The sequence below is a fragment of the Equus caballus genome, chromosome 28 (assembly GCF_041296265.1).
Source record: "Equus caballus isolate H_3958 breed thoroughbred chromosome 28, TB-T2T, whole genome shotgun sequence".
Lineage (NCBI taxonomy): Eukaryota > Metazoa > Chordata > Mammalia > Perissodactyla > Equidae > Equus > Equus caballus.
This window is the reverse complement of record NC_091711.1, coordinates 14,944,701-14,957,245: the sequence shown is the minus strand read 5'-3', so window position 1 is coordinate 14,957,245 and position 12,545 is coordinate 14,944,701. Positions and strand designations below refer to the sequence as shown.

Below are 12,545 nucleotides of genomic sequence, written 5' to 3'. Positions count from 1 at the left end.
GTCAATTTTTGACAAAGCAGCCAAGAACATACAACAGAGAAAGGAACGTCTCTTCAATAAATGGTGTTGGGAAAACTGGACAGCCACATGCAAAAGAGTGAAAGTAGACCACTATCTTCTACCATAAACAAAAATTAACTCAAAATGGATTAAAGATTTGAACCTAAGACCTGAAACCATAAAACTCCTAGAAGAAGTCATAGTACACTCTTTGAAGTTGGTCTTAGCAGTATCTTTTGGAATATGTGTCCTCAGGCAAGAAAAACAAAAGAAAAAATAAACAAATGGGACTACATCAAACTAAAAACTCTGCACAGCAAAGGACACCATCAACAAAACGAAAAGACAACCCACCAACTTGGAGAAAATATTTGCAAATCATATATCCAATAAGGGGTTAATACTCAAAATACATAAAGAACTCATATAACTCAACCGCAAAAAAACAAACAACCTGATTAAAAAACAGGCAGAGGATCTGAACATTTTTCCAAAGAAGATATACATATGCCCAACAGGCACATGAAAAGATGTTCAACATCACTAATTATTTACTAGATAAATTATTAATTATTTATAATTATTAGAGAAATGCAAATCAAAACCACAATAAGATATCACCTCATGCCTGTCAAAATGGCTATTATTAAAAAGACAAGAAATAACAAATGTTGGAGAGGATGTGGAGAAAAGGGAACACTCACGCACTGCTGGTGGGAATGTAAACTGGTATAGCCACTATGGAAAACAGTACAGAGATTTCTCAAAAAATTAAAAACAGAACTACCACATGATCCAGCTATTCCACTTCTGGATATTATCCAAAGAACACAAAAACGTTAATTCGAAAAGATACATATGCACCTGTATGTTCACTGCAGCATTAGTCACAATAGCAAAGACTTGGAAAAAACCTAAGTGCCCATCAAGAGATGAATGGCTAAAGAAGATGTGGTATATATATATAGAATGGAATACCACTCAGTTACAAAAAAAGAAGAAATCTTGCCCTTTGTGACAACATGGATGGAACTTGAGGGTATTATGCTAAGCAAAATAAGTCAGAAGGAGAAAGAAAAATACCGTATGACTTCATTCTTATGTGGAAGATAAACAAACACACAGATACAAAGAACAGACTGGTTGCTACCAGAGGGGTGAGGAGAAGGTGAAAGGCGTAAAGGGGCACATTGGTATGGTGATGGATGGAAACCAGACTCTTGGTGAGGAACAAGATGTAGTCTATATATACAGAAACGAAATATAATGATGTACACCTGAAATTTATACAATGTTATAAATCAATGTTATTACCATTAAAAAAAGCCTCATTTTTAAAGGGAAATATAGTTTTTCAACTGTTTCCATTGTGCTACAAAACACATTTTAATTTTACTGGCTCAACATTATAGTGCACTTTTCATTGAAACACCTGCTAATAGTGGCAATAATTCAAGAGCTATGCAAAGAGAACTTCTTCAGTGCCAGCCATTGATCAAGCACCATATGCTGAGTTGGTTCTGACTTGATCTCATTTACGCCCTGCAGATTTTCATTACAGTTTAAACAAAATATCATGAGATGGTTTTGAATTTAAATAATGCAATGCTAGACTATCACATCTCACAATTTTGGTTGCAATGTAAAAATCAAGGGAATGAAAAATTCACCACTTTCAAGTTATCAAAAACAATGAACAAAACCTCGTTTACTCTTGGCAGTACAAATATTAATCCCTATGATTAATTAGACATGAAGTTCTATCAATTCTTCCTTTGAAATATATCAAATATTTTCCTTCATCCCAATTTCTAGACAGCCACCTCAATTTCACTTATTATCACTTCATGTCCTAATTATTGCAGCTACTTCCAGGTTAAGACTGAAGTCTGTTCCCTTCATTTCTGCCTACATTGTCATGGCATTTTCTTAGAGGAACATTTTTATTTACCACTTCCCTGCTCAAAGAACTCATATCTCTCTCATTTTTTGGGATAAATTTGAAACTCCTTAGCTAAGCAATCAGGGCCACTATATTCTGGCTCTAACTGCATTTCCCCATTATATTCCAGACTCCAGTTTTCTCTAGTCATTGTTTCAGACTGTCCTCCACAATTCTGTCCCGGTGCATTTGCTCATGCAGTCAATTCCTAATGGATTATAAGGTTCTCCACTCTCTTTCAGTTTAAACTAGAGCCATCCTTTATGACCAAGCTCAAATTATGTGTTCTTTCTGGTAACGTGACTAACAATAATCTTTTCTAGTTTTGAAATAATAGTCATTTGAACAGGTGTAAGTCCCAGGAAGCAGAAATTATATTTTCAAAAATTTTTAATAAGTTTCTGTACCATTCTCAGATCCTATACAAATTTATGTATCTTACGTATAACAGATATCATATAACAGACATGTACATCTTACATATCAGAGAATATTGAATTAACTGTGTAGCCAGAAAAAGATGTTAACTTAATATTAACTCATGCTCCTTATCTTAAAAAGGTTTTTTTTTTTTTGAGGAAGATTAGCCCTGTACTAACATCCACTGCCAATCCTCTGTTTTTTGCTGAGGAAGACTTGCCCTGAGCTAACATCTGTGCCCATCCTCCTCTATCTTATATGTGGCATGCCTGCTACAGCATGGCTTGATATGCGGGGCCGTAGGTCCGCAGCTGGGATCCAAACTGGTGAACACCAGGCCGCCAAAGTGGAACACGTGAACCTAACTGCTGTGCTCTTGGGCTGACTCCCTTGATTTTTTTTTTTTTAATGCAAAGGGGCAAGCAATTTTTTCTATGAACCAGTGATTTTGGTTATTATTTTATATTGCTCATCACTGCCTAAAGGAGTAGCTCATAGGAGAGGGAGCATAAAACAGTAGGTAAGTGTGTGGCCTCCAGTCAGGCTGACTCTATCACTTACTAGCTCGTTGTTTATAAAATGGGAGAGTAACAGTACCTATTTTATAGAGTCACTGCGGGGATTAAACCAGATAACACACGGAAGATGTTCAGAACCGTGCTATAATGTGAGCTGCTACTGTTGCTATCACTGTTGTTTTTATCATCCCTGGGATCATGGTCTGGATTCTTCTTTGATTACACAGTTATGGAACCAGAGTAAGATGCTTACAAGTGCGTGCTAACCATTGTAAGTTGAAGAGAAAATATAGCATAAGTGTAGATAGTACGGATTTATTTCCTGGGTCTTGTATTTCAGATTGCTTGAAAATAAGAAAAACCTTTAAAATTTTAATTTCCCTTGTCTTACTTTTCCTTTTCAGAATATAATATCTTTTACTGTTCCAAAATCTCACAGCATGATTATAAGATTATTTTTAGTGTGTTAAGCAATAATTTGCTGCATAAGACTTTTTCTTTAAATCCTTTCTTAACGTGTACTATTTCAGACCTGTTTTTAGTGTAACAATTAAGGGAGAAAAATACCAGCCAAATAGAACTAGAAAGGTGATTATTTGATCTAGTCACTTCTCTCTAAATTCCTCCAGAGTTTCCCATGATTCTTAGGATTAAGATCTAAATGCTTAACACAGTATATAAGCCTTGTACCATCTGGTCCTCTTTCAACCTCTGCAACACTGTTTTATGACATTGCCTCTTCAACTACAATAGCATTCTCTCAGTTTCTCGAACACATCATGCTTTTGCCTACAAATACTACTCTTTTTTTTTGAGGAAGACTAGACCTGAGCTAACTGCTGCCACTCCTCCTCTTTTTGCTGAGGAAGACTGGCCCTGAGCTAACATCCATGCCCATCTTCCTCTACTTTATATGTGGGACACCTACCACAGCATGGCGTGCCGAGTGGTGCCATGTCCACACCCGGGATCCGAACTGGCGAACCCCAGGCCGCTGAAGCGGAACGTGCACACTTAGCCACTGCACCACCAGGCCGGCCCCCTACAAACACTATTCTTAGAACACTCCACTCTTGAGCCTTTCACCTAGGGAACTCCAAACTCCTCCTTTCAGATACTCTCTCAAACACTACTTCCTTAGGGACGCCTTCCCCAGCCTTCGAGATCTCCTGACACGGAGAAATTTTCCTTCATATACTTCCTCTTTTTTTGTTTTTCTGTCTCCCTTGATATCTTAAGTCAGTGGAATCCAAAGGGGGTGAACACATCCCAAGGGAAAGAGAATGTTAGAATTTTTGTTTCTATGTATATTTACTGTTTTATTTCAATTTTTGAGTTTACTTTAAAATCTATAAAATAGAGTAGTAGAGAGACATGCATATCACTTATAAATCATTTTCATTTTTTGGGTGTTCACTGATAAAGGTGTAAACATTGAAAAATATGTTTGAGACCATTACTCTGAGCAGCTGAAGAGCAGAGTTTCCACATGTTTTGCTCATGACTATATCCCCTGGGCCTAGCATAGTACCTCACACATAGCAGGGTCTCAATACATGGACTAAATAAATCATCTCTCAGCTTGCAGAAATAAAAACATCTAGTTAGACTATAACAGGGAAATGCATCCATATAATAAATAGATTTACTTATTAATCAAGCAGACAAGAGTACGGTCAGGCTTAACTATACAAATAAACAAGTATAATTTAAAATAGGTAGAGAGAACTACTGAATAAATATATAAGGAAGAGTGCAATGAAAATAAAACAATAATAACTTTTAATATTTATTTCATGTTTATGATGTGCCAGAGGCCCAAGTTCTTTGCTGCATTTACTCATTTAATCCTTACAACAACTCCATGTGGTAGGTCCCATTATTCCCCCGTTTTAAAGATGGTGAAACTAAAGCACAGAGAGATTAAGTAAACTGCTCAAAGTTTGAAGCCACGATGTCTGGCTTCAGAATCTGGGATATTAACTATTAATCAATATTACCTCCAGCACAGTCTTTCAGTATGATTCATACTCAATATTGTTAAATTGAAGATGAAGAATGCCCACCTTGGGGCTGGCTCGGTGGCACACAGATTAAGTGAGCACATCCTGCTTCGGTGGCCCGGGGTTCACCGGTTTGGATCCCAGGTGCGGACATGGCACCACTTGGCGTGCCATGCTGTGGTAGGCGTCCCACATATAAAGTGGAAGAAGATGGGCACGGATGTTAGCTCAGGGCCGGTCTTCCTCAGCAAAAAGAGAAGGATTCGCAGCAGATGTTAGCTCAGGGCTAATCTTCCTCAAAAAAAAAAAAAAGAATGCCCACCTCTGTGTTATAGGCCAACAGAAATAGGAGATTCCATGACATCCTACAAGAGCATCTGTGTGTGTATATTCTTACAGAAAAGTTATGCAGGCCCTCCTGCTGCACTCAAGGAAAAGGAGTTTTAGTGCTTTAGGGCAACTATGTGATGCTAAATAATTCTAATAATTAAAAAATTAGATGACAGATGTATATGTGGTAGGAGGAGATTTTTTCTTTCCAAATCATTTATTGCTAGACTTACTGCTTAAACTTATCAGCAGTTAGGGCCAGTTACAAGTACTTGGTTTCTTTCCAAATGGTACTCTTATTAATTAGATCATTCATTCATTCATTCCTTTTGCAAACATTTCCTGAAATGTTGTATATGCATGATAGTGTAGTGGTAAGCACAGGTTTTGAACTCAAGACTGAAATGAATTTGAATCTTTGGTCTACCACTTATTAATCACATAACCTCTCTTTATCTCTGCCTGATCATCAGTAGAATGGTGGTGTTAAACCTGTCTCATAACATGAAGACAAAATAAGATATTCTAGGTACAGTGCTTGGCTCAGTGTTTCACAAACACTCAATGAATGGTGATTATTTTCCTGTTATTGTGCTGGGTTCTAGGGGTAGAATCATGCACAGTTTATAAAAAACCTCGCACGGTTTATAAAGGAAGACAGGTGAACAAATGCTATAATCCTGTGTGATAAGCACGTGACGGTGTGCGGAGGCCAGTGGAGCAGGGAGCACTTTAAGGCCTGGAACTGAACATGGGGCATTCTTAGAGAAACAACTAAGCTACAGAACGTCTCAGTTTCCAACAGCACTGTGAACAGCAATATTAAGAAAACAATGAATAAAGATTAACATACTCAAATTAGGCCGACATGTAAAATTTAGAAATAGCTTACAACAATTTGTTTTTAAACTGTGCTCCTTACGGACTCCAAGGAGGTACTTTAAAGGTTTATAATTTTCCATAAAATATGACAGTATCATTGTGTAAGAAATAAGTCCTTTCCTAAAATTTATTGAATTTATTTGGTTCTATGTAAGACTGTATTTGAAAATAGAGCGCTACTGCTAAAACAGTCTGGAAAAAACTGGTTTTATTGCCTTCATGGGTGTGGGAGAAGAGGGAAGCACTCAGGGAGCACTCGGATTTCAACCAGGCAGCGGAGCTCTGGTTTACCTGGTCAACTGTGACGCTCTGCCTCTTTCACCAAACTAACGGGAATCTTTAAAATATGAATGTACACTGGGAATCTTAAAGAGGATGATTTTATATGACACATTTACTTGGTTAAAAAATTCTTTTCTCCAGAAGTATTTTTACAGAATCATTGCTTTTCAGGACAACAATCTGGAGAACTGCTATAGGATCATCAAAATCTGATTTATCCTTTTTCAAAAGCATTTCTAAATACTCAGGAGCCAGATTACTTGGTTCTATCACTTGTAGTGAATGAAACAAAACAAACAAAAAATCATTTAAATTGGAGGACAATCAATGAGAAGCTGATGATACAGGAGAGAAAGCAGATATGAAATGTTAGAGAGGAGTGATGATGGATGGTGGACATCATACAGATGATAATTTAGAGTAAAGAACAGAAGAAAGAAAGTGAGCTAGCCAAGTGGCTATCTGGCAAGGAGCAATCCAGGCAGAGGATACATCATATGCAAAGGCCCCGAGGTAGAAGTGTGTCTGGTATTTTCAAGGAATAACAAGGAAATCAGTGCAGACATAAATGAAGGGAAAAATAGTAGAAATGAGATCAGAGAGATAATGAGAAGCCACGTCATGTAAGGCTTTGTAGGTCATAGTGAAAATATTAGCTTTACTTCCAAGTGAATGAGAAACCATGGGAAGACTGTGAGCAAGATCTCACTTAAAAATATTAACAGGATCACTATACTATTGTGTGTAAATAAACGATTATAGGGGGCAAAAGTAGAAGCAGGAAGACCAATTAGGAGATTATTACAATAATCAAGATGAGAGATGACGGTGGCTTGGACCAAGGTGGAGGCCCTGAGGATGGTCAGAAGTGGTAGAAATTTAGACATATTTTGTTGGGAGAGACTATAAGATTGCTAAAGGACTGGATCTAGGCAGTGTAAGAAAGAGGAGACAAGAATGCCTCCAGCATGTCTGGCCTGAGCAACTGGAAGAATAAGATCGTCATTAAGAGGACTACAGATTTGGATTCGTCAGCATATAGATGGTATTTAAAGCCATGAGATTAGATGAGATCACCTCGGTAGTAGGTATAGATAGAAAAAAGCAGGTATTGATTAGAAAATTAGAGGTTTGAAAGAGGAAGAGGAATCAGCAAAATAAATTGAAAAAAGAGAAAGAGAAAAAAGGTGAGATCTTGTGAGGGACCTTCCCTAGAACATGAGAGAAAAGAGAGTTTCAATAAAGAGTGGTAGATTGTGTGAAATACGGATGGCAGGCCAAGTAAGATGAGGACTGAGGACGGACCATGGGATTTAGAAACATGAGGTCATTAGTGCCCCTGAGAAGGGTGGTTTGATGGAAATAAAATCTGATTGGAATTCACGAGAAAATGGGAAAGAAACTGACAGCACTTTCAAGGAGTTTTCTGGTATAGGAAAGAACAGATGTAGGATAACAGCTGAAGGGGAAAATGGGGTTCAAAGAGGATTTTCAGAATCTGTGCTCTTAATCACTATGACAGACCATTTCATTTAAATAATGAAAACTGGCCATCAGGAGCTCACTAGATGCTAGAGGAATAGACAAAAACAACTAACTGTATTAGGTTCAATAAGAGCAGTGAATCACAGATTAAACACTATGGGCAAAGAGAAGACAGGGAGAAGGAGACAAGATAGGTATCATATCAGAGATGTCTTCTAAACTAGGTTTCAAAGAATGCCTAGGAGGAGGTCGTGGGAATAAAGGGCAGCAGAAATGGGGAGGAGAGTAGTCCAGGTACATAGAGGAGCTCCAAGGAAGCATACAATGTGCAAATTTAATTGCATGGGAAATGATGACTAATACAGAGTGCCACGACAGGGTGCATGTGCAGCTACTTGGGGTGCAGAGGAGGAAGAACGGGGTGATGGATTAGGCTGGAAAGGATATTAGTGACAGATTAGAAATGGTGTTGAATGCCCTAATAAGGATATTTTAGTTTTTAAGTATAAAGAAGTATATACTACCAAACATTTTGAAGTTAGAAAAGTGACATGACTATTTCTGAAAGATATATGATAGGACTTGAAGAATAGACTAAAAAGGGGCCCTCTGTCAGAATAAAGCATGGCCAGCATGCTAAAAAGGAATTAGTATTCTTTCTTTTAATAAAAGTGAATGCACTAGATCTAATTAAAATTCTACTCAAGTGAACCCACCACCACCCACAGGCTTTTCCAAAAATACAATTGTAAGAACCTGGTTTACTTGCAGCAACATTATTGTAGAAAATTTTAGGAAAAGGTGAAGTAGATGTGTACTAAATAAATGAAAATAAGCACATGTAGGACAGAAAGTACCAAAATTCAGTTCTCTATCATCACAAAATGTTTATAAAATTATTTATTTTGTGTGTTTCATATGCTAATACATTTTGGAAGCCTTAAAAGATCAGCAACATAAAATTTTGTTGGAAATGGAAATCATTTAAGGAAGCTTCAAAAGTCTTCAAACTACTCTTCAATTTAAAAGATACAAATTTGCTAATTCCAAGTTGATCATACATATGAATTAAATAATTAGCTTTAATTTTGGATCAGTTTTCTGATCTGACTTTTCACTTTCCTATTTGATTATAGCAAAATCAAAGTGAAAATTAAATTCATAATTATAGGTATCAAAAAGTATATATTTCTTGCATAGTTGTTTATAGTACTTATTATGACAGAGAATAAAGTGAGTAAAGTGTACACATCATATTTTCTATGCCTTCTAAGTGTTTTAAGAGATTTTTTACCCCATGAAATGCATTCTTCAGCATTTTATTTCCCTTAGAAAGTTTCCAGATAAGAACTAATTATAAAATAAAGAATTTTCTATAAATTATTGAGTTTTAACAGAAATGTTAAATGCTAAATCACAATCACAATTAATAGAGTAAAAATGCTATATTTAAGTCCATGAAAAAACTTTATTTCTAATCTTGGCCATATAAACAATTACACTTAAATTACACCACGTCAGAACATTATTTCAGGTATTCTAAAACAGTATATCACTTGAAGACAATTTATTTCAGTTAACAAGGAAAACTAAACAAAATACGAAAGAAGTAATTAAGTGATCTTATTTTCTGTCTTCAGTGCTCTCGCTGGCAAGAGATTCCAATCAAGTCAACCTTGACTGATAACGCTCATCAAGGAGCATGTAACGCAACTCACATTAAACACAACCCGAAGAAAATTTAAATTCAAAAGAAGCATGGACTATGGACTTAGTCCTGGGCTTGGTTCTTTCAGGTTGTTACGACTTCAGACAAGCTTTTAACCATTTTTATCTTAATTTTTCTTATCACTATAATGAGGTGACTGTAATAGATACTAGGAGTATAATATGTAGTTCAACTAGCCCTGGAGTGTAGCCTGAAGACATTAAAATTTTATCACTATTGAACACAAATAAGTATTTATAAAATATAAAGTATAAAGATGTCAAAAAATGAACCTTTATATCCAAGACCAAACTTGAGAAACAGAACAACACTGGTATGTTGAAATCCCTATGTACCCTCATCTTCCCCATCTCACCACTCCGTCCACTCAGGTGTCCCCCACCTTGTGTTTACCATTCTTATGTTTTTCTTAATTGTTTACCACATATTTATACTCCTAAATAATTATACAGTTGTACTTGCTTGTGAATTATATAAATGGAACCATCCTATAGGAATTTTTCTGACTTCTATTAGCAACATTCATCCACTGATGCATGTAGTTGTAATTCATACATTTCTCTGTGGTATACAATTTATCCATTCCCCTATTAATGAACTTTTTGTTCCTAGATTTTTGCTCTTATAAACATTGCTGCTATTGATCATTCCTGTATAAGTCTCTAGGAGTATACGCATAAGAGTTTCTCTAGGATACCTACTTAGGCATGGAACCACTGAGACAAATTATCTAGACATTTTCAACTTCATTAGACAATGCTAACTTGTTTTCCAAGGGGTTGAACTAATGTTGTTCTCCTACCAGTCACATGGACAGTTCTACTTGCTCTACACGCTTGCTAACATTTGATACTGTCAAACTTAATTTTTCGCTAATCCAATGGTCATAAAAATAATATCCCATTGTGGTTTCATTTTAAATTCCCCTGATGACTAATCAAGATTGAGCATCTTATCTCGTGTTCATTGGCCATTTGAGAGTCCTCTTTGTGAAGTGACTAATCAAGTCTTTTCACTATTTTTCTTTTACACAGGTTAATTTTTCTCACAGATTTGTAGGAATTCTTTACATATTTGCATATTAATCTTTTGTCAGTTATAGGTCTTGCAATTAGTTTCTGCGAATGGTCACTTTTCTTTTCACTCTTTTTATGGCATCTTCAGAAAACAGAGTTCTTAATATTAATGTGGTTGATTTTTAATCTTTGCAGAGTTGGAGGTTTATATTTAGTTTAAGAAATCCTTCCCCTATCTCAAGGTTATAAAGATATTCTTCAATACTATCTTCTAAAAGTACTATAGTATTGCCTTTCATAGTTAAGTTTTTAATCTACTATGCATTAATTTTTGTGTTTCTTGTAAAGTAGGGATCAGATTTAATTTTGTTGTTGTTGTTGCATGTGGTGGGCAGAATAATGCTCTACCAAAGATGTCCACATTCTAATCCTTGGAACCTGGGAAGATAGTGTTACATGGAAAGAAGGAATTAAGGTTGCAGATGGAATTAAATTTCCTAATCTGCTGAACTTAAAATGAAGAGAGCATCCTGAATTCTCCAGGTGGCCCATGGTAATCTCAAGGATCGTTTCAAGTGCAAGAGGGAGGCAGCAGAGGAGGTCAGAGTCAGAGAAAGATTCGAAGATGCTATGCTGCTGGCTTTGAAGAGGGAAGAGGCAGCCATGAGACAAAATATGTAGGCTGCTTCTAAAAGCTGACAAAGGCAAGGAAATGGATTCTCCCTCAGAGCCTCCAGAAGGAATGCAGCCCTGCTGAAACCTGACCTCCAGAATGCTAGATACTAAATTCGTGTTATGTTAAGCCATCACGTTTGTAGGAATTTGTATAGCAGCAAAGGAGACTAATACATTGTATAACTGTATAAACAACTATTGTCCTGGCACTATTTAACGACTAGTCCCTCCGCACACAGCTAGAAGCAGCAGTAATCTGAAGTGCTATAATCACAGATCGAGATGACTCTGAGTGGGGCTTTAGCCCACCTTAGGACTGCTCCATTTCTGGTTCACCTTCCCTCACACAGTGTGAACATCTAGGGATCTAATCAAAGGGTGAGTGCTTTACCTGGCCTACACGGTCCTCATCCTAGGGAGGCCAGGAACTCTAACTTTTGTCTCACCAGAACTGTTACTCTACCGAAAATTGTGCTCACCCTCTCTACCCACTCTGCTGACTGGCAGACAGCTGCCTACTCAGGAACCGGCAGGGGCTGGCCCCATGGCTGAGTGGTTAAGTTCACATGCTCTGCTTTGGCGGCCCAGGGTTTTGCCGGTTCAGATCCTTGGCGTGGACATAACACCGCTCATCAGGCCATACTGAGGCGGCGTCCCACCTAGCACAACCGGAGGCACTCACAACTAGAATATACAACTGTTCTGGGGGGCTTTGGGGAGAAGAAGAAAGAAAAAAAAAACAAGATTGGCCACAGATGTTAGCTCAGGTGCCAATCTTAAAAAAAAAAAAAGAACTGGCAGACGCCTCTGGGGAAAATAGCCTAAAAGCTGACCTTATTTCTCTCAGTTTCCATCTTCTCCTAGATCTTTGCCCTGTAACTTCCTTCATAGGTCTCTGATGTTCTCAAACCATTAGGGGCCGGCCTGGTGGCGCAGCAGTTAAGTGGGCACGTTCTGCTTTGGCGGCCCAGGGTGCGCCAGTTCAGATCCCAGGTGTGGACATGGCATCGCTTGGCAAGCCACGCTGTGGTAGGTGTCCCACATATAAAGTAGAGGAGGATGGGCACAGATGTTAGCTCAGGGCCAGTCTTCCTCAGCAAAAAGAGGAGGATTGGCAGCAGATGTTAGCTCAGTGCTAATCTTCCTCAGAAAAAAAACCCACAAATTTAAATACACCCACACATATGCAGGCACACACATCTCCAGTGTGTTAGCTTTTCTCAGGAGGAGGGTTGGTCCTAATTATCTAGTCCACAGTTATTG

General features: G+C 37.6%; 1 protein-coding gene across 10 annotated transcripts in view; it reads right to left on the bottom strand.

Annotated features, from left to right (window-relative positions):
• METTL25 (methyltransferase like 25) overlaps positions 1-12,545 on the bottom strand; it is a 120,883-nt gene that overhangs the window by 49,397 nt on the left and 58,941 nt on the right. For 2 of the 10 annotated variants that reach the window (XR_011433663.1, XR_011433662.1), the window contains exon 9: positions 4,947-5,178. The exons of 7 other annotated variants lie outside the window; for them this stretch is intronic. The gene's annotated coding sequence lies outside the window, so the exon portion shown is untranslated. The remainder of the gene's footprint in view (positions 1-4,946; positions 5,179-12,545) is intronic. One more of the 10 variants, XR_011433665.1, reaches the window with a different exon arrangement.